This window comes from Megalops cyprinoides, chromosome 18 (assembly GCF_013368585.1).
Source record: "Megalops cyprinoides isolate fMegCyp1 chromosome 18, fMegCyp1.pri, whole genome shotgun sequence".
Lineage (NCBI taxonomy): Eukaryota > Metazoa > Chordata > Actinopteri > Elopiformes > Megalopidae > Megalops > Megalops cyprinoides.
Window position 1 is genome coordinate 28,543,493 of NC_050600.1, and position 20,903 is coordinate 28,564,395.

A 20,903-nucleotide genomic window follows, 5' to 3' on the forward strand; every position below is an offset into this window, starting at 1 on the left:
ATATATGGAAAGCTTCACACTTTCCTCATGTAGCCAAAATTCTTTTTAACGAGTAGTGTAAGCAGGGCAACATCTATGTTCATCATTCTTGTTTATTTCCCCCATGTTTATGCGCGATACACTTGGTATTGGCGTTTGTCCTTTTACTGTTACCCGTATGATACACAACAAATGTTATGTATTGCCCAATGTTCCTCCCTTTTCTGAAACCTCACTTTTTCCCAGAGAGACATGTGTACGTGTGCACCCTATTATTGTGTTAACACTTGTGAGAACTTTTTCAAGTATTTTGATGACCAGTTTCTTTGTGTTTTTCAGTTTTACACCTTACTACCTCTAGAGTTCTGTACTTGTATTGGAAATATTACCTGTATAATATACAGCAAATGTAGTGTATTTCTTGTTATGTACTGTCTGATGTTTTTACCCCCCCCCCCCCCCCCGCTTCCCCAATGGAGCATTTGTTCGTGTGCTCCCCAACATTCTGTATTTTCTGTATGTTCATGTAGCGCCCTTGTCAGACATCCCTCTACTGAATAGCGTCAGCATTGTGGCATAGGTGTTTATCATGCTTACAACGTACTACTGCTTATTATACACACTTGTATGTGTCACAATTGATATCGGTGATTGTTTTTGGTGTTGTTACTCATGTAATGTATAACAAATGTCATGTTGACTACGTGTGTATTTCCTATTATGTACGGTTTAACCCACACTTGTACCCCATCAATGTGTCAGCTAATGTAACACCCATATTGAGAACTGTACAGTACAGGTATGTCTGTAAATTTTTTGTCATGCCACTTTGCAATGAACTAAATAAAGTGTATAAAAATTGAAAATTGGTTCACCCAGGGTGAGACTCAGTCATTGCACTCCGGCTGTGTTGACCCCTGCGAATTCCCCAAATGTGGGAATCTCGACTGCATAATTTCTGGTAGTGGGGGACTGCGTTCGCGCTCTCCCCTGATTTTTCTTGTTCAAAATCACATCTTCAATGCTTATCTGCCATGCTGAATTTAAATTCCAAGGAACCAAAAAATAAAAATAAAAAGAAACACAAAACGCAGTACAGCAAAGAGCTGATGTATGCATTCTTGCATAGGTGATGCTGTGTTGATTTCTTGTTTAACCTTGTTTAATGCTCACTGCATGAATTATTAATCGCTGCAATACTCTGTGTCCCCACGCCAATATGGTAATTTGAAAATGTGTGCGTTTTGTTTATATTCTTGTGTCAGTAACATGAACGACGATCTAAAAGGAGAATGTAACTTGCGCTGCGCCTCCATTTTACAGCGCAATGCAAAGTGAGTGTAGTATCAAAGCGAGTACAGAGCTAAGAGCCTACTAGTCTGTCGTATGGCTGGATTTAGAACAAGAGCGCTTTCCACTTAAGGAAATTATTACACTTGCTGTGATCATTGTGTTGGATGAACGTTCAGGCTTGGGTGATGACATAAACGGCACTAAGTGTACGGTGAAATCCATAAGACGTCGTGCTGAAATTCAAAGGGACACGTATGAGAGTGCTGTTTGAAGAAGTAGGCGTCCCTTACGGCCATACCACGCTGAACACGCCCTATCTGAGAAACTAAGCATGGTTGGGTGTGCTGAGTACTTGGATGGGAGAACCCCGCCCCCCCGAGAATACTCGCTTATGTGAATTTTTTCCCTCGACAGGAGGCGCTATTTGACCACAAACACAGATTTCAGTTATTACTCTTTCCCTTCAGCGTGAATTTATTTCTCTCTTGAAACAAGACGTATTTAGTCCACAGTTTCAGGCGATGTGTTTGAAAATAAGTCCCGTGTGCAAAACAGTTAATGGAAGGATTTTCTTGTTTCCCCCAAAAGATGTCATACTGTGGTCATGTGACTTTCAAGAACATGGAACGCTTCACGATTTTGCGTGTTATCCTCGCGCCAGGGGCCATGCTAATCTTCTCTGTATCCTTCCAATGTTACTATATGTGCTGTCGTAGCGAGCAGGACCTCGTACATCAGGTATATGAAGGCCGTTGTTGGCCATCAGCTACCATTCATGGTTACTTGTAAACAGATGTTGTTTCCAGCCTTTCTCAGCTCTATCAGAGCGATGCAGCAAACTTCATGTTACATTCCTCCTCCTCAGTACCTTTTTGCGCTCTAGTTCTCTTTTTCTTCATTCACTCGATTTCTCCATTTTCCACTTATTACAGTAATTGCGTAATATTAGACACCGGGATACCTTAGGTGGCATCAGGCCAGGTAAAAATGCAAATTCGATTGGTCCGTAATCATCACTGTTGGCGGATGTCAACATTAGACCCGCCCCCACAGATTTTTAGCCACGACTGTTTTCGGAGAGTATGAAGTAGGCTTTCCATGCAACAGACACCATTTAAACAGTCATTGCACTCGGGCTGCGCTGGCCCCTGCGAATTCCCCAAATGTGGGAATCTCGACTGCATGATGTCTGGTAGTGCGCCACTGCGTTCGCGCTCTCCCCTGATTTTTCATGCTCAGTGTTACGACCGCAGCATAAAAAAGGGAGGCAGACAACAGGACTGACTTTCAAACAAAGAATAAATTTGTTAAAGTTACTAAAAGAGAAAGTAAGAAAAGAATATGTCTAGGGGAATGAATGGGTGCGTGTCTGTAGGTGGAGTAGACAGGTGCGTGTGTGAGGAGAGGGCATGCGCAATGCGACGAGCCCCAGAGAGAGGCGCGCTCACGGTCATATAGCTCACCCCGACGCCAGGTGTTACTAAAAAGCAATCAACAGTTCCCACCGCGGCCTGCAACCTCTGCGTGGCCATCACAGGAACTACAGGGGAAGCAGGGGGTCGTAACACTCAGAAACAGATGTTCAATGCTTATCCGTGATGCTCTGTTGAAATTAAAAAAAAAAAAAAAAAAAAACCTGTAGACAGCAACGAGCTGACGTGTGCGCTCTTACAAAGGGGATGTTGTATTGATTTGTTGTTTATCCTCGTTTTTTGCTCACTGCATGAATTAGTAATCGCTGCAATATTTTTGTTGTTTGTTTTGCCCAATTAGATCATTTGATAATGTGTATGTTTTTGTTTATATCCTTGTATCAGTAACATGACTGAAGATGAAAAAGGAGAATGTAACTTGCGCTGCGCCTGCATTTTACAGCGCAATGGAAAGTGAGTGTAGTATCAAAGTGAGTATAGAGCTAAGAATGAAGTGGACTAGTCTGTCGTATGGCTGGATTTCGAGCAAGAGCGCTTTCCACTTAAGGAAATTATTACACTTGCTGTGAAGATTGTGTTGGATGAACCTCCAGGCTTCCACAACGACACGGATGACATAAACGGCAGCAAATGTATGGTGAAATCCATAAGACGTCGTGCTGAAATTCAACGGGACATGTATGAGAGGGCTATTTGAAGAAGCAGCTTTCGCTTACGGCCATACCACCCTGAACACGCCCGATCTCGTCCGATCTCGGAAGCTAAGCAGGGTCGGGCCTGGTTAGTACTTGGATGGGAGACCGCCTGGGAATACCAGGTGCTGTAAGCTTTTTGCCTCCACAGGAGGCGCTATTTGACCGCAAACACACATTTCTCTTATAACTCGTTCCATTCAGCGTCTATTTATTTGTCTTTTGGTACAATCATGTACACTTAAGTTAAGGTGATCTAAAGAAGGGCAGACGACCCCAGCCCGGAAATAGACCTATACATTTTCTTCATCTGGAGGCTCTGAATCTGTCTGAAAGAGCTCGCCGACATAGTCCCCAGTGAGTTTTAAAAAAAAATAATTAAAATAAAAAAGCGAAGACTGTCTGTGGTGCAGTGAAACGGGTGAGGGCGCTCCAGAACTGAGCGTTCATATTTCAGCCTGGGAAACACGGAGGGGAATGCAGGGACATTATTACACTTGCTGTGATGATCGTGTTGTGTTTGTGTGTTTGTGTTTTTCTTTTTTTTTTTTTTTACAAGTAATGCAATTGCACTCCGTAGATCGGAGTGTCATCGAGGGGCCTTTTCCCCTCTTTTTTTCTTTCGCGCGTATGGCATTCATAGCAATTTCTGTCTCCCGCGTAAGCATCTCCTGTTGAATACGGAAATGGACAGTGTAGAATTATGTGCCAGTAGAACGGTATTGATAGGAGTATCGCCATTAAATAAAAAATCCAGCGGCATTTTCACTACAAAAAGGAATAATGAGGTCTTTCCATTAGCCATACTCTTGTGGCGCTGCGCAGGCCACTTGCAGGACGTGGCAACCGTGGGTGTAAAGTGCATTAAGTAGGATGACGCCCTTTTGGTTGTGCTATGCAATTCATACTTACCTGGCAGGGGAGATACCATGATCAACAAGGTGGTTCACCCAGGGTGAGACTCAGTCATTGCACTCCGGCTGTGTTGACCCCTGCGAATTCCCCAAATGTGGGAATCTCGACTGCATAATTTCTGGTAGTGGGGGACTGCGTTCGCGCTCTCCCCTGATTTTTCTTGTTCAAAAACACATCTTCAATGCTCATCTGCCATGCTGAATTTAAATTCCAAGGAACCAAAAAATAAAAATAAAAAGAAACACAAAACGCAGTACAGCAAAGAGCTGATGTATGCATTCTTGCATAGGTGATGCTGTGTTGATTTCTTGTTTAACCTTGTTTAATGCTCACTGCATGAATTATTAATCGCTGCAATACTCTGTGTCCCCCCGCCAATATGGTAATTTGAAAATGTGTGCGTTTTGTTTATATTCTTGTGTCAGTAACATGAACGACGATCTAAAAGGAGAACGTAACTTGCGCTGCGCCTCCATTTTACAGCGCAATGGAAAGTGAGTGTAGTATCAAAGCGAGTACAGAGCTAAGAGCCTACTAGTCTGTCGTATGGCTGGATTTAGAACAAGAGCGCTTTCCACTTAAGGAAATTATTACACTTGCTGTGATCATTGTGTTGGATGAACGTTCAGGCTTGGGTGATGACATAAACGGCACTAAGTGTACGGTGAAATCCATAAGACGTCGTGCTGAAATTCAAAGGGACACGTATGAGAGTGCTGTTTGAAGAAGTAGGCGTCCCTTACGGCCATACCACGCTGAACACGCCCTATCTCAGAAACTAAGCATGGTTGGGTGTGCTGAGTACTTGGATGGGAGAACCCCCCTCCCCGAGAATACTCGCTTATGTGAATTTTTTCCCTCGACAGGAGGCGCTATTTGACCACAAACACAGATTTCAGTTATTACTCTTTCCCTTCAGCGTGAATTTATTTCTCTCTTGAAACAAGACGTATTTAGTCCACAGTTTCAGGCGATGTGTTTGAAAATAAGTCCCGTGTGCAAAACAGTTAATGGAAGGATTTTCTTGTTTCCCCCAAAAGATGTCATACTGTGGTCATGTGACTTTCAAGAACATGGAACGCTTCACGATTTTGCGTGTTATCCTCGCGCCAGGGGCCATGCTAATCTTCTCTGTATCCTTCCAATGTTACTATATGTGCTGTCGTAGCGAGCAGGACCTCGTACATCAGGTATATGAAGGCCGTTGTTGGCCATCAGCTACCATTCATGGTTACTTGTAAACAGATGTTGTTTCCAGCCTTTCTCAGCTCTATCAGAGCGATGCAGCAAACTTCATGTTACATTCCTCCTCCTCAGTACCTTTTTGCGCTCTAGTTCTCTTTTTCTTCATTCACTCGATTTCTCCATTTTCCACTTATTACAGTAATTGCGTAATATTAGACACCGGGATACCTTAGGTGGCATCAGGCCAGGTAAAAATGCAAATTCGATTGGTCCGTAATCATCACTGTTGGCGGATGTCAACATTAGACCCGCCCCCACAGATTTTTAGCCACGACTGTTTTCGGAGAGTATGAAGTAGGCTTTCCATGCAACAGACACCATTTAAACAGTCATTGCACTCGGGCTGCGCTGGCCCCTGCGAATTCCCCAAATGTGGGAATCTCGACTGCATGATGTCTGGTAGTGCGCCACTGCGTTCGCGCTCTCCCCTGATTTTTCATGCTCAGTGTTACGACCGGCTCGTCGGACCGCAGCATAAAAAAGGGAGGCAGACAACAGGACTGACTTTCAAACAAAGAATAAATTTGTTAAAGTTACTAAAAGAGAAAGTAAGAAAAGAATATGTCTAGGGGAATGAATGGGTGCGTGTCTGTAGGTGGAGTAGACAGGTGCGTGTGTGAGGAGAGGGCATGCGCAATGCGACGAGCCCCAGAGAGAGGCGCGCTCACGGTCATATAGCTCACCCCGACGCCAGGTGTTACTAAAAAGCAATCAACAGTTCCCACCGCGGCCTGCAACCTCTGCGTGGCCATCACAGGAACTACAGGGGAAGCAGGGGGTCGTAACACTCAGAAACAGATGTTCAATGCTTATCCGTGATGCTCTGTTTAAATTAAAAAAAAAAAAAAAAAAAAACCTGTAGACAGCAACGAGCTGACGTGTGCGCTCTTACAAAGGGGATGTTGTATTGATTTGTTGTTTATCCTCGTTTTTTGCTCACTGCATGAATTAGTAATCGCTGCAATATTTTTGTTGTTTGTTTTGCCCAATTAGATCATTTGATAATGTGTATGTTTTTGTTTATATCCTTGTATCAGTAACATGACTGAAGATGAAAAAGGAGAATGTAACTTGCGCTGCGCCTGCATTTTACAGCGCAATGGAAAGTGAGTGTAGTATCAAAGTGAGTATAGAGCTAAGAATGAAGTGGACTAGTCTGTCGTATGGCTGGATTTCGACCAAGAGCGCTTTCCACTTAAGGAAATTATTACACTTGCTGTGAAGATTGTGTTGGATGAACCTCCAGGCTTCCACAACGACACGGATGACATAAACGGCAGCAAATGTATGGTGAAATCCATAAGACGTCGTGCTGAAATTCAACGGGACATGTATGAGAGGGCTATTTGAAGAAGCAGCTTTCGCTTACGGCCATACCACCCTGAACACGCCCGATCTCGTCCGATCTCGGAAGCTAAGCAGGGTCGGGCCTGGTTAGTACTTGGATGGGAGACCGCCTGGGAATACCAGGTGCTGTAAGCTTTTTGCCTCCACAGGAGGCGCTATTTGACCGCAAACACACATTTCTCTTATAACTCGTTCCATTCAGCGTCTATTTATTTGTCTTTTGGTACAATCATGTACACTTAAGTTAAGGTGATCTAAAGAAGGGCAGACGACCCCAGCCCGGAAATAGACCTATACATTTTCTTCATCTGGAGGCTCTGAATCTGTCTGAAAGAGCTCGCCGACATAGTCCCCAGTGAGTTTTAAAAAAAATAATTAAAATAAAAAAGCGAAGACTGTCTGTGGTGCAGTGAAACGGGTGAGGGCGCTCCAGAACTGAGCGTTCATATTTCAGCCTGGGAAACACGGAGGGGAATGCAGGGACATTATTACACTTGCTGTGATGATCGTGTTGTGTTTGTGTGTTTGTGTTTTTCTTTTTTTTTTTTTTTTACAAGTAATGCAATTGCACTCCGTAGATCGGAGTGTCATCGAGGGGCCTTTTCCCCTCTTTTTTTCTTTCGCGCGTATGGCATTCATAGCAATTTCTGTCTCCCGCGTAAGCATCTCCTGTTGAATACGGAAATGGACAGTGTAGAATTATGTGCCAGTAGAACGGTATTGATAGGAGTATCGCCATTAAATAAAAAATCCAGCGGCATTTTCACTACAAAAAGGAATAATGAGGTCTTTCCATTAGCCATACTCTTGTGGCGCTGCGCAGGCCACTTGCAGGACGTGGCAACCGTGGGTGTAAAGTGCATTAAGTAGGATGACGCCCTTTTGGTTGTGCTATGCAATTCATACTTACCTGGCAGGGGAGATACCATGATCAACAAGGTGGTTCACCCAGGGTGAGACTCAGTCATTGCACTCCGGCTGTGTTGACCCCTGCGAATTCCCCAAATGTGGGAATCTCGACTGCATAATTTCTGGTAGTGGGGGACTGCGTTCGCGCTCTCCCCTGATTTTTCTTGTTCAAAAACACATCTTCAATGCTTATCTGCCATGCTGAATTTAAATTCCAAGGAACCTAAAAATAAAAAGAAACACAAAACGCAGTACAGCAAAGAGCTGATGTATGCATTCTTGCATAGGTGATGCTGTGTTGATTTCTTGTTTAACCTTGTTTAATGCTCACTGCATGAATTATTAATCGCTGCAATACTCTGTGTCCCCCCGCCAATATGGTAATTTGAAAATGTGTGCGTTTTGTTTATATTCTTGTGTCAGTAACATGAACGACGATCTAAAAGGAGAACGTAACTTGCGCTGCGCCTCCATTTTACAGCGCAATGGAAAGTGAGTGTAGTATCAAAGCGAGTACAGAGCTAAGAGCCTACTAGTCTGTCGTATGGCTGGATTTAGAACAAGAGCGCTTTCCACTTAAGGAAATTATTACACTTGCTGTGATCATTGTGTTGGATGAACGTTCAGGCTTGGGTGATGACATAAACGGCACTAAGTGTACGGTGAAATCCATAAGACGTCGTGCTGAAATTCAAAGGGACACGTATGAGAGTGCTGTTTGAAGAAGTAGGCGTCCCTTACGGCCATACCACGCTGAACACGCCCTATCTCAGAAACTAAGCATGGTTGGGTGTGCTGAGTACTTGGATGGGAGAACCCCCCTCCCCGAGAATACTCGCTTATGTGAATTTTTTCCCTCGACAGGAGGCGCTATTTGACCACAAACACAGATTTCAGTTATTACTCTTTCCCTTCAGCGTGAATTTATTTCTCTCTTGAAACAAGACGTATTTAGTCCACAGTTTCAGGCGATGTGTTTGAAAATAAGTCCCGTGTGCAAAACAGTTAATGGAAGGATTTTCTTGTTTCCCCCAAAAGATGTCATACTGTGGTCATGTGACTTTCAAGAACATGGAACGCTTCACGATTTTGCGTGTTATCCTCGCGCCAGGGGCCATGCTAATCTTCTCTGTATCCTTCCAATGTTACTATATGTGCTGTCGTAGCGAGCAGGACCTCGTACATCAGGTATATGAAGGCCGTTGTTGACCATCAGCTACCATTCATGGTTACTTGTAAACAGATGTTGTTTCCAGCCTTTCTCAGCTCTATCAGAGCGATGCAGCAAACTTTATGTTACATTCCTCCTCCTCAGTACCTTTTTGCGCTCTAGTTCTCTTTTTCTTCATTCACTCGATTTCTCCATTTTCCACTTATTACAGTAATTGCGTAATATTAGACACCGGGATACCTTAGGTGGCATCAGGCCAGGTAAAAATGCAAATTCGATTGGTCCGTAATCATCACTGTTGGCGGATGTCAACATTAGACCCGCCCCCACAGATTTTTAGCCACGACTGTTTTCGGAGAGTATGAAGTAGGCTTTCCATGCAACAGACACCATTTAAACAGTCATTGCACTCGGGCTGCGCTGGCCCCTGCGAATTCCCCAAATGTGGGAATCTCGACTGCATGATGTCTGGTAGTGCGCCACTGCGTTCGCGCTCTCCCCTGATTTTTCATGCTCAGTGTTACGACCGGCTCGTCGGACCGCAGCATAAAAAAGGGAGGCAGACAACAGGACTGACTTTCAAACAAAGAATAAATTTGTTAAAGTTACTAAAAGAGAAAGTAAGAAAAGAATATGTCTAGGGGAATGAATGGGTGCGTGTCTGTAGGTGGAGTAGACAGGTGCGTGTGTGAGGAGAGGGCATGCGCAATGCGACGAGCCCCAGAGAGAGGCGCGCTCACGGTCATATAGCTCACCCCGACGCCAGGTGTTACTAAAAAGCAATCAACAGTTCCCACCGCGGCCTGCAACCTCTGCGTGGCCATCACAGGAACTACAGGGGAAGCAGGGGGTCGTAACACTCAGAAACAGATGTTCAATGCTTATCCGTGATGCTCTGTTGAAAGTAAAAAAAAAAAAAAAAAAAAAACCTGTAGACAGCAACGAGCTGACGTGTGCGCTCTTACAAAGGGGATGTTGTATTGATTTGTTGTTTATCCTCGTTTTTTGCTCACTGCATGAATTAGTAATCGCTGCAATATTTTTGTTGTTTGTTTTGCCCAATTAGATCATTTGATAATGTGTATGTTTTTGTTTATATCCTTGTATCAGTAACATGACTGAAGATGAAAAAGGAGAATGTAACTTGCGCTGCGCCTGCATTTTACAGCGCAATGGAAAGTGAGTGTAGTATCAAAGTGAGTATAGAGCTAAGAATGAAGTGGACTAGTCTGTCGTATGGCTGGATTTCGACCAAGAGCGCTTTCCACTTAAAGAAATTATTACACTTGCTGTGAAGATTGTGTTGGATGAACCTCCAGGCTTCCACAACGACACGGATGACATAAACGGCAGCAAATGTATGGTGAAATCCATAAGACGTCGTGCTGAAATTCAACGGGACATGTATGAGAGGGCTATTTGAAGAAGCAGCTTTCGCTTACGGCCATACCACCCTGAACACGCCCGATCTCGTCCGATCTCGGAAGCTAAGCAGGGTCGGGCCTGGTTAGTACTTGGATGGGAGACCGCCTGGGAATACCAGGTGCTGTAAGCTTTTTGCCTCCACAGGAGGCGCTATTTGACCGCAAACACACATTTCTCTTATAACTCGTTCCATTCAGCGTCTATTTATTTGTCTTTTGGTACAATCATGTACACTTAAGTTAAGGTGATCTAAAGAAGGGCAGACGACCCCAGCCCGGAAATAGACCTATACATTTTCTTCATCTGGAGGCTCTGAATCTGTCTGAAAGAGCTCGCCGACATAGTCCCCAGTGAGTTTTAAAAAAAATAATTAAAATAAAAAAGCGAAGACTGTCTGTGGTGCAGTGAAACGGGTGAGGGCGCTCCAGAACTGAGCGTTCATATTTCAGCCTGGGAAACACGGAGGGGAATGCAGGGACATTATTACACTTGCTGTGATGATCGTGTTGTGTTTGTGTGTTTGTGTTTTTCTTTTTTTTTTTTTTTACAAGTAATGCAATTGCACTCCGTAGATCGGAGTGTCATCGAGGGGCCTTTTCCCCTCTTTTTTTCTTTCGCGCGTATGGCATTCATAGCAATTTCTGTCTCCCGCGTAAGCATCTCCTGTTGAATACGGAAATGGACAGTGTAGAATTATGTGCCAGTAGAACGGTATTGATAGGAGTATCGCCATTAAATAAAAAATCCAGCGGCATTTTCACTACAAAAAGGAATAATGAGGTCTTTCCATTAGCCATACTCTTGTGGCGCTGCGCAGGCCACTTGCAGGACGTGGCAACCGTGGGTGTAAAGTGCATTAAGTAGGATGACGCCCTTTTGGTTGTGCTATGCAATTCATACTTACCTGGCAGGGGAGATACCATGATCAACAAGGTGGTTCACCCAGGGTGAGACTCAGTCATTGCACTCCGGCTGTGTTGACCCCTGCGAATTCCCCAAATGTGGGAATCTCGACTGCATAATTTCTGGTAGTGGGGGACTGCGTTCGCGCTCTCCCCTGATTTTTCTTGTTCAAAAACACATCTTCAATGCTTATCTGCCATGCTGAATTTAAATTCCAAGGAACCAAAAAATAAAAATAAAAAGAAACACAAAACGCAGTACAGCAAAGAGCTGATGTATGCATTCTTGCATAGGTGATGCTGTGTTGATTTCTTGTTTAACCTTGTTTAATGCTCACTGCATGAATTATTAATCGCTGCAATACTCTGTGTCCCCCCGCCAATATGGTAATTTGAAAATGTGTGCGTTTTGTTTATATTCTTGTGTCAGTAACATGAACGACGATCTAAAAGGAGAACGTAACTTGCGCTGCGCCTCCATTTTACAGCGCAATGGAAAGTGAGTGTAGTATCAAAGCGAGTACAGAGCTAAGAGCCTACTAGTCTGTCGTATGGCTGGATTTAGAACAAGAGCGCTTTCCACTTAAGGAAATTATTACACTTGCTGTGATCATTGTGTTGGATGAACGTTCAGGCTTGGGTGATGACATAAACGGCACTAAGTGTACGGTGAAATCCATAAGACGTCGTGCTGAAATTCAAAGGGACACGTATGAGAGTGCTGTTTGAAGAAGTAGGCGTCCCTTACGGCCATACCACGCTGAACACGCCCTATCTCAGAAACTAAGCATGGTTGGGTGTGCTGAGTACTTGGATGGGAGAACCCCCCTCCCCGAGAATACTCGCTTATGTGAATTTTTTCCCTCGAAAGGAGGCGCTATTTGACCACAAACACAGATTTCAGTTATTACTCTTTCCCTTCAGCGTGAATTTATTTCTCTCTTGAAACAAGACGTATTTAGTCCACAGTTTCAGGCGATGTGTTTGAAAATAAGTCCCGTGTGCAAAACAGTTAATGGAAGGATTTTCTTGTTTCCCCCAAAAGATGTCATACTGTGGTCATGTGACTTTCAAGAACATGGAACGCTTCACGATTTTGCGTGTTATCCTCGCGCCAGGGGCCATGCTAATCTTCTCTGTATCCTTCCAATGTTACTATATGTGCTGTCGTAGCGAGCAGGACCTCGTACATCAGGTATATGAAGGCCGTTGTTGGCCATCAGCTACCATTCATGGTTACTTGTAAACAGATGTTGTTTCCAGCCTTTCTCAGCTCTATCAGAGCGATGCAGCAAACTTCATGTTACATTCCTCCTCCTCAGTACCTTTTTGCGCTCTAGTTCTCTTTTTCTTCATTCACTCGATTTCTCCATTTTCCACTTATTACAGTAATTGCGTAATATTAGACACCGGGATACCTTAGGTGGCATCAGGCCAGGTAAAAATGCAAATTCGATTGGTCCGTAATCATCACTGTTGGCGGATGTCAACATTAGACCCGCCCCCACAGATTTTTAGCCACGACTGTTTTCGGAGAGTATGAAGTAGGCTTTCCATGCAACAGACACCATTTAAACAGTCATTGCACTCGGGCTGCGCTGGCCCCTGCGAATTCCCCAAATGTGGGAATCTCGACTGCATGATGTCTGGTAGTGCGCCACTGCGTTCGCGCTCTCCCCTGATTTTTCATGCTCAGTGTTACGACCGGCTCGTCGGACCGCAGCATAAAAAAGGGAGGCAGACAACAGGACTGACTTTCAAACAAAGAATAAATTTGTTAAAGTTACTAAAAGAGAAAGTAAGAAAAGAATATGTCTAGGGGAATGAATGGGTGCGTGTCTGTAGGTGGAGTAGACAGGTGCGTGTGTGAGGAGAGGGCATGCGCAATGCGACGAGCCCCAGAGAGAGGCGCGCTCACGGTCATATAGCTCACCCCGACGCCAGGTGTTACTAAAAAGCAATCAACAGTTCCCACCGCGGCCTGCAACCTCTGCGTGGCCATCACAGGAACTACAGGGGAAGCAGGGGGTCGTAACACTCAGAAACAGATGTTCAATGCTTATCCGTGATGCTCTGTTTAAATTAAAAAAAAAAAAAAAAAAAAACCTGTAGACAGCAACGAGCTGACGTGTGCGCTCTTACAAAGGGGATGTTGTATTGATTTGTTGTTTATCCTCGTTTTTTGCTCACTGCATGAATTAGTAATCGCTGCAATATTTTTGTTGTTTGTTTTGCCCAATTAGATCATTTGATAATGTGTATGTTTTTGTTTATATCCTTGTATCAGTAACATGACTGAAGATGAAAAAGGAGAATGTAACTTGCGCTGCGCCTGCATTTTACAGCGCAATGGAAAGTGAGTGTAGTATCAAAGTGAGTATAGAGCTAAGAATGAAGTGGACTAGTCTGTCGTATGGCTGGATTTCGAGCAAGAGCGCTTTCCACTTAAGGAAATTATTACACTTGCTGTGAAGATTGTGTTGGATGAACCTCCAGGCTTCCACAACGACACGGATGACATAAACGGCAGCAAATGTATGGTGAAATCCATAAGACGTCGTGCTGAAATTCAACGGGACATGTATGAGAGGGCTATTTGAAGAAGCAGCTTTCGCTTACGGCCATACCACCCTGAACACGCCCGATCTCGTCCGATCTCGGAAGCTAAGCAGGGTCGGGCCTGGTTAGTACTTGGATGGGAGACCGCCTGGGAATACCAGGTGCTGTAAGCTTTTTGCCTCCACAGGAGGCGCTATTTGACCGCAAACACACATTTCTCTTATAACTCGTTCCATTCAGCGTCTATTTATTTGTCTTTTGGTACAATCATGTACACTTAAGTTAAGGTGATCTAAAGAAGGGCAGACGACCCCAGCCCGGAAATAGACCTATACATTTTCTTCATCTGGAGGCTCTGAATCTGTCTGAAAGAGCTCGCCGACATAGTCCCCAGTGAGTTTTAAAAAAAATAATTAAAATAAAAAAGCGAAGACTGTCTGTGGTGCAGTGAAACGGGTGAGGGCGCTCCAGAACTGAGCGTTCATATTTCAGCCTGGGAAACACGGAGGGGAATGCAGGGACATTATTACACTTGCTGTGATGATCGTGTTGTGTTTGTGTGTTTGTGTTTTTCTTTTTTTTTTTTTTTTACAAGTAATGCAATTGCACTCCGTAGATCGGAGTGTCATCGAGGGGCCTTTTCCCCTCTTTTTTTCTTTCGCGCGTATGGCATTCATAGCAATTTCTGTCTCCCGCGTAAGCATCTCCTGTTGAATACGGAAATGGACAGTGTAGAATTATGTGCCAGTAGAACGGTATTGATAGGAGTATCGCCATTAAATAAAAAATCCAGCGGCATTTTCACTACAAAAAGGAATAATGAGGTCTTTCCATTAGCCATACTCTTGTGGCGCTGCGCAGGCCACTTGCAGGACGTGGCAACCGTGGGTGTAAAGTGCATTAAGTAGGATGACGCCCTTTTGGTTGTGCTATGCAATTCATACTTACCTGGCAGGGGAGATACCATGATCAACAAGGTGGTTCACCCAGGGTGAGACTCAGTCATTGCACTCCGGCTGTGTTGACCCCTGCGAATTCCCCAAATGTGGGAATCTCGACTGCATAATTTCTGGTAGTGGGGGACTGCGTTCGCGCTCTCCCCTGATTTTTCTTGTTCAAAAACACATCTTCAATGCTCATCTGCCATGCTGAATTTAAATTCCAAGGAACCAAAAAATAAAAATAAAAAGAAACACAAAACGCAGTACAGCAAAGAGCTGATGTATGCATTCTTGCATAGGTGATGCTGTGTTGATTTCTTGTTTAACCTTGTTTAATGCTCACTGCATGAATTATTAATCGCTGCAATACTCTGTGTCCCCCCGCCAATATGGTAATTTGAAAATGTGTGCGTTTTGTTTATATTCTTGTGTCAGTAACATGAACGACGATCTAAAAGGAGAACGTAACTTGCGCTGCGCCTCCATTTTACAGCGCAATGGAAAGTGAGTGTAGTATCAAAGCGAGTACAGAGCTAAGAGCCTACTAGTCTGTCGTATGGCTGGATTTAGAACAAGAGCGCTTTCCACTTAAGGAAATTATTACACTTGCTGTGATCATTGTGTTGGATGAACGTTCAGGCTTGGGTGATGACATAAACGGCACTAAGTGTACGGTGAAATCCATAAGACGTCGTGCTGAAATTCAAAGGGACACGTATGAGAGTGCTGTTTGAAGAAGTAGGCGTCCCTTACGGCCATACCACGCTGAACACGCCCTATCTCAGAAACTAAGCATGGTTGGGTGTGCTGAGTACTTGGATGGGAGAACCCCCCCCCCTCCCCGAGAATACTCGCTTATGTGAATTTTTTCCCTCGAAAGGAGGCGCTATTTGACCACAAACACAGATTTCAGTTATTACTCTTTCCCTTCAGCGTGAATTTATTTCTCTCTTGAAACAAGACGTATTTAGTCCACAGTTTCAGGCGATGTGTTTGAAAATAAGTCCCGTGTGCAAAACAGTTAATGGAAGGATTTTCTTGTTTCCCCCAAAAGATGTCATACTGTGGTCATGTGACTTTCAAGAACATGGAACGCTTCACGATTTTGCGTGTTATCCTCGCGCCAGGGGCCATGCTAATCTTCTCTGTATCCTTCCAATGTTACTATATGTGCTGTCGTAGCGAGCAGGACCTCGTACATCAGGTATATGAAGGCCGTTGTTGGCCATCAGCTACCATTCATGGTTACTTGTAAACAGATGTTGTTTCCAGCCTTTCTCAGCTCTATCAGAGCGATGCAGCAAACTTCATGTTACATTCCTCCTCCTCAGTACCTTTTTGCGCTCTAGTTCTCTTTTTCTTCATTCACTCGATTTCTCCATTTTCCACTTATTACAGTAATTGCGTAATATTAGACACCGGGATACCTTAGGTGGCATCAGGCCAGGTAAAAATGCAAATTCGATTGGTCCGTAATCATCACTGTTGGCGGATGTCAACATTAGACCCGCCCCCACAGATTTTTAGCCACGACTGTTTTCGGAGAGTATGAAGTAGGCTTTCCATGCAACAGACACCATTTAAACAGTCATTGCACTCGGGCTGCGCTGGCCCCTGCGAATTCCCCAAATGTGGGAATCTCGACTGCATGATGTCTGGTAGTGCGCCACTGCGTTCGCGCTCTCCCCTGATTTTTCATGCTCAGTGTTACGACCGGCTCGTCGGACCGCAGCATAAAAAAGGGAGGCAGACAACAGGACTGACTTTCAAACAAAGAATAAATTTGTTAAAGTTACTAAAAGAGAAAGTAAGAAAAGAATATGTCTAGGGGAATGAATGGGTGCGTGTCTGTAGGTGGAGTAGACAGGTGCGTGTGTGAGGAGAGGGCATGCGCAATGCGACGAGCCCCAGAGAGAGGCGCGCTCACGGTCATATAGCTCACCCCGACGCCAGGTGTTACTAAAAAGCAATCAACAGTTCCCACCGCGGCCTGCAACCTCTGCGTGGCCATCACAGGAACTACAGGGGAAGCAGGGGGTCGTAACACTCAGAAACAGATGTTCAATGCTTATCCGTGATGCTCTGTTGAAAGTAAAAAAAAAAAAAAAAAAAAAACCTGTAGACAGCAACGAGCTGACGTGTGCGCTCTTACAAAGGGGATGTTGTATTGATTTGTTGTTTATCCTCGTTTTTTGCTCACTGCATGAATTAGTAATCGCTGCAATATTTTTGTTGTTTGTTTTGCCCAATTAGATCATTTGATAATGTGTATGTTTTTGTTTATATCCTTGTATCAGTAACATGACTGAAGATGAAAAAGGAGAATGTAACTTGCGCTGCGCCTGCATTTTACAGCGCAATGGAAAGTGAGTGTAGTATCAAAGTGAGTATAGAGCTAAGAATGAAGTGGACTAGTCTGTCGTATGGCTGGATTTCGACCAAGAGCGCTTTCCACTTAAAGAAATTATTACACTTGCTGTGAAGATTGTGTTGGATGAACCTCCAGGCTTCCACAACGACACGGATGACATAAACGGCAGCAAATGTATGGTGAAATCCATAAGACGTCGTGCTGAAATTCAACGGGACATGTATGAGAGGGCTATTTGAAGAAGCAGCTTTCGCTTACGGCCATACCACCCTGAACACGCCCGATCTCGTCCGATCTCGGAAGCTAAGCAGGGTCGGGCCTGGTTAGTACTTGGATGGGAGACCGCCTGGGAATACCAGGTGCTGTAAGCTTTTTGCCTCCACAGGAGGCGCTATTTGACCGCAAACACACATTTCTCTTATAACTCGTTCCATTCAGCGTCTATTTATTTGTCTTTTGGTACAATCATGTACACTTAAGTTAAGGTGATCTAAAGAAGGGCAGACGACCCCAGCCCGGAAATAGACCTATACATTTTCTTCATCTGGAGGCTCTGAATCTGTCTGAAAGAGCTCGCCGACATAGTCCCCAGTGAGTTTTAAAAAAAATAATTAAAATAAAAAAGCGAAGACTGTCTGTGGTGCAGTGAAACGGGTGAGGGCGCTCCAGAACTGAGCGTTCATATTTCAGCCTGGGAAACACGGAGGGGAATGCAGGGACATTATTACACTTGCTGTGATGATCGTGTTGTGTTTGTGTGTTTGTGTTTTTCTTTTTTTTTTTTTTTACAAGTAATGCAATTGCACTCCGTAGATCGGAGTGTCATCGAGGGGCCTTTTCCCCTCTTTTTTTCTTTCGCGCGTATGGCATTCATAGCAATTTCTGTCTCCCGCGTAAGCATCTCCTGTTGAATACGGAAATGGACAGTGTAGAATTATGTGCCAGTAGAACGGTATTGATAGGAGTATCGCCATTAAATAAAAAATCTAGCGGCATTTTCACTACAAAAAGGAATAATGAGGTCTTTCCATTAGCCATACTCTTGTGGCGCTGCGCAGGCCACTTGCAGGACGTGGCAACCGTGGGTGTAAAGTGCATTAAGTAGGATGACGCCCTTTTGGTTGTGCTATGCAATTCATACTTACCTGGCAGGGGAGATACCATGATCAACAAGGTGGTTCACCCAGGGTGAGACTCAGTCATTGCACTCCGGCTGTGTTGACCCCTGCAAATTCCCCAAATGTGGGAATCTCGTCTGCATAATTTCTTGTAGTGGGGGACTGCGTTCGCGCTCTCCCCTGATTTTTCTTGTTCAAAAACACATCTTTAATGCTTATCTGCCATGCTGAATTTAAATTCCAAGGAACCAAAAAATAAAAATAAAAAGAAACACAAAACGCAGTACAGGAAAGAGCTGATGTATGCATTCTTGCATAGGTGATGCTGTGTTGATTTCTTGTTCTTGTTCGCGCTCCACTCCTGACAGACGCAGTATTGAAGTTACAGTTAGAGACCACTGTGACAATTGGTTAGTAGATACAGGAGCTGCAATCACCCTAACACATTTGGATTTTCCCACCACTGGAATAACTACAGAATTAATAGGAGTTGGTAGTGGAGTTATTACTGCAGCACAGTCAGTTCCCATACAGGCACAAATTGGTAGTGACAATACAACCTTAAATGTTTAGATGTCTAAGATGCATGAGGATTCCATTCTTGGAGCAGATGTGATGAACAAGAATAACTATATTTTTGGTTTAGCTAATCAAGATCTTTGGAAAGGAGACAGAGATGTTAATAATTATGGTGTCATTCCTGATAGACATGCAGTTTCTACAGTTAAGGGGTTGTTTACATATGATTTGCCTAAACTTTTGGGTACACAAAACCAGAGATTAGCTGAAGTGCTGCAGAAACATGACGATGTGTGGGCTAGTCATAAACATGATTGTGGGAGGGTCCAGAACATGGAATTACATGTACAGAGAAATTACCCCCCAGCACAGAGGCAATACAAACATCCTAGTGATGCTGAGGGTACTATCTTAGGCATTACTCAGAAATGGCACATACCCTATCATCCTCAGTCATCAGGAGTGGTGGAAAGGATGAATAGGACCCTAAAACAGCCCTGAAAAAGTGTTCTGGATACTGGAAAGGACTGGTGTTGTCATCTACCAGGAATCCTAATGGCTATTAGGGACATCAGCAGCAAGAGCACGGGCATCAGTCCTCATGAATTGATGACAGGCGGAACAATGCCTCTGGTACATCCTAACATGGGAGATGTGCCAAAACAGATCCAGGATCGGGTAAAATATGATTTGTTTCTGCAAAATGTGGAGGAGGACAAATTACTCTTTGCAGTTCACAACATGGGGATAACCCACAAGGGGAACAAAAGGCAGGGGGATGATGGTGTAAGACACATCATCCACAAATTTGAAATTTGGTGAACAAGTATTGGTCAAAAATTTTCTTCAAAAAGGGCCTTGGGATGCAAATTGGACAGGACCACATGAAATAGTGGACACCTGTGGGAAGGGTAATCTTAAGGTTAGAATGAAGGGAAAAAGCAACCAGTATACAAATGGTATCATGCTGACCAAAGCAAATTGCATAAAAAATGAGAGATGGCATAAGAATAGATCCTGCACTTGATGTTTTTCAGATGTAATACGAAGATCCACATCCTACAATATGGGCCATGACACAGAAGAAACAGCATCAAGGGGGGTGCTTCCTGCTTCTCCAGATGATGTAATGTTTAACACTGTCAGCATGCAGAAACACAACAGATGTCTGCATGACACAGCAATGGGACAGCATACTTCAGGTACAAGGACTTCAATGTAACTTGCCACATGAAAGCCACATGTGTGGAGGAAGCTGCAGGACAAGGAAAATGCCAGTGCCCTGCGGACTTCACAGGAGATGGGGTTAGTAGGTGTGAAGACGTTGACGACAAGACAACAATCATGCACCAGCAACAAACACTGCATCAGTACCTTTGTGTGACTGTAAGCCTGGATGGAAGCTTAACAGAGAAAAAAAACCTGTGAAAAGCAGTGCTTTTCACCGAATAGCAATCACCAAATAGATTTGCTAAAAAGATACAGTATATTAGTGATGTAAAAACAAAATTGGATAGATTTCCTCTGGACCATATTCAGCAGTCCACTGAAACAGATGAAATCCTTGTTGACTACATCCAAGCCCAAATTTCACTCAATGCAGACACTATACACAGACTTTCAAAATTTTCAAATAGACAGTACTGCTTTAGCTGCTGCAGGGGAAGAAATGTCATTATGTGTTCTGGTGATAGATTTACACCAAATTTAGGATGTAGGTGGGTCAATACCAACAATTCGGAATGTTTGGTTTGATTTCAAAAGGAATTGTAAAACATAATTACAATGACATAAGACTTACTGGAAGTAACACATTGTATCAACACAATTCATTCCAATGTAACTGCAAAGGATTTAGTGTGTAAGGTACCAGGTAATGCATTCTGTACTCAGGTGATCTACCCAATGAACACTGGTGGCAGGAAACTCTATTACAGTAGGGTCAGGGTGGATCTTATTTTAGAGGACCCATATGCAGAGTTTCTACAACCAGATCCTTTACCTGAACTCAGTGTAATCCAAAACTTGCAACAGCAAGAAGATGTCAGTGATGAAAGGAATGTTCAAAAATGACTGCTACAGCT

At 43.9% G+C, this 20,903-nt stretch overlaps 16 non-coding genes across 16 annotated transcripts; 11 read left to right on the top strand and 5 right to left on the bottom strand.

Annotated features, from left to right (window-relative positions):
- The first annotated feature begins 800 nt into the window (after window positions 1–800).
- LOC118793737 lies at window positions 801–972 on the top strand. The gene has a single exon (XR_005005675.1). It is a non-coding gene; the product is annotated as a U1 spliceosomal RNA (small nuclear RNA).
- A 915-nt stretch (window positions 973–1,887) lies between these two features.
- On the bottom strand, window positions 1,888–1,995 carry LOC118793760. Its single transcript, XR_005005697.1, has one exon. It is a non-coding gene; the product is annotated as a U6 spliceosomal RNA (small nuclear RNA).
- A 1,420-nt stretch (window positions 1,996–3,415) lies between these two features.
- On the top strand, window positions 3,416–3,534 carry LOC118793730. The gene has a single exon (XR_005005669.1). It is a non-coding gene; the product is annotated as a 5S ribosomal RNA (ribosomal RNA).
- Window positions 3,535–4,301: 767 nt separating this feature from the next.
- On the top strand, window positions 4,302–4,465 carry LOC118793732. The gene has a single exon (XR_005005670.1). It is a non-coding gene; the product is annotated as a U1 spliceosomal RNA (small nuclear RNA).
- A 914-nt stretch (window positions 4,466–5,379) lies between these two features.
- Window positions 5,380–5,487, bottom strand: LOC118793762. The gene has a single exon (XR_005005699.1). It is a non-coding gene; the product is annotated as a U6 spliceosomal RNA (small nuclear RNA).
- Window positions 5,488–6,920: 1,433 nt separating this feature from the next.
- LOC118793738 lies at window positions 6,921–7,039 on the top strand. Its single transcript, XR_005005676.1, has one exon. It is a non-coding gene; the product is annotated as a 5S ribosomal RNA (ribosomal RNA).
- A 767-nt stretch (window positions 7,040–7,806) lies between these two features.
- Window positions 7,807–7,970, top strand: LOC118793733. Its single transcript, XR_005005671.1, has one exon. It is a non-coding gene; the product is annotated as a U1 spliceosomal RNA (small nuclear RNA).
- Window positions 7,971–8,878: 908 nt separating this feature from the next.
- LOC118793763 lies at window positions 8,879–8,986 on the bottom strand. Its single transcript, XR_005005700.1, has one exon. It is a non-coding gene; the product is annotated as a U6 spliceosomal RNA (small nuclear RNA).
- Window positions 8,987–10,420: 1,434 nt separating this feature from the next.
- LOC118793749 lies at window positions 10,421–10,539 on the top strand. The gene has a single exon (XR_005005687.1). It is a non-coding gene; the product is annotated as a 5S ribosomal RNA (ribosomal RNA).
- A 766-nt stretch (window positions 10,540–11,305) lies between these two features.
- Window positions 11,306–11,469, top strand: LOC118793734. Its single transcript, XR_005005672.1, has one exon. It is a non-coding gene; the product is annotated as a U1 spliceosomal RNA (small nuclear RNA).
- Window positions 11,470–12,383: 914 nt separating this feature from the next.
- Window positions 12,384–12,491, bottom strand: LOC118793764. Its single transcript, XR_005005701.1, has one exon. It is a non-coding gene; the product is annotated as a U6 spliceosomal RNA (small nuclear RNA).
- Window positions 12,492–13,924: 1,433 nt separating this feature from the next.
- Window positions 13,925–14,043, top strand: LOC118793761. Its single transcript, XR_005005698.1, has one exon. It is a non-coding gene; the product is annotated as a 5S ribosomal RNA (ribosomal RNA).
- A 767-nt stretch (window positions 14,044–14,810) lies between these two features.
- LOC118793735 lies at window positions 14,811–14,974 on the top strand. The gene has a single exon (XR_005005673.1). It is a non-coding gene; the product is annotated as a U1 spliceosomal RNA (small nuclear RNA).
- A 918-nt stretch (window positions 14,975–15,892) lies between these two features.
- On the bottom strand, window positions 15,893–16,000 carry LOC118793765. The gene has a single exon (XR_005005702.1). It is a non-coding gene; the product is annotated as a U6 spliceosomal RNA (small nuclear RNA).
- Window positions 16,001–17,434: 1,434 nt separating this feature from the next.
- Window positions 17,435–17,553, top strand: LOC118793773. The gene has a single exon (XR_005005709.1). It is a non-coding gene; the product is annotated as a 5S ribosomal RNA (ribosomal RNA).
- Window positions 17,554–18,319: 766 nt separating this feature from the next.
- On the top strand, window positions 18,320–18,483 carry LOC118793736. Its single transcript, XR_005005674.1, has one exon. It is a non-coding gene; the product is annotated as a U1 spliceosomal RNA (small nuclear RNA).
- The last annotated feature ends 2,420 nt before the right edge of the window (window positions 18,484–20,903 follow it).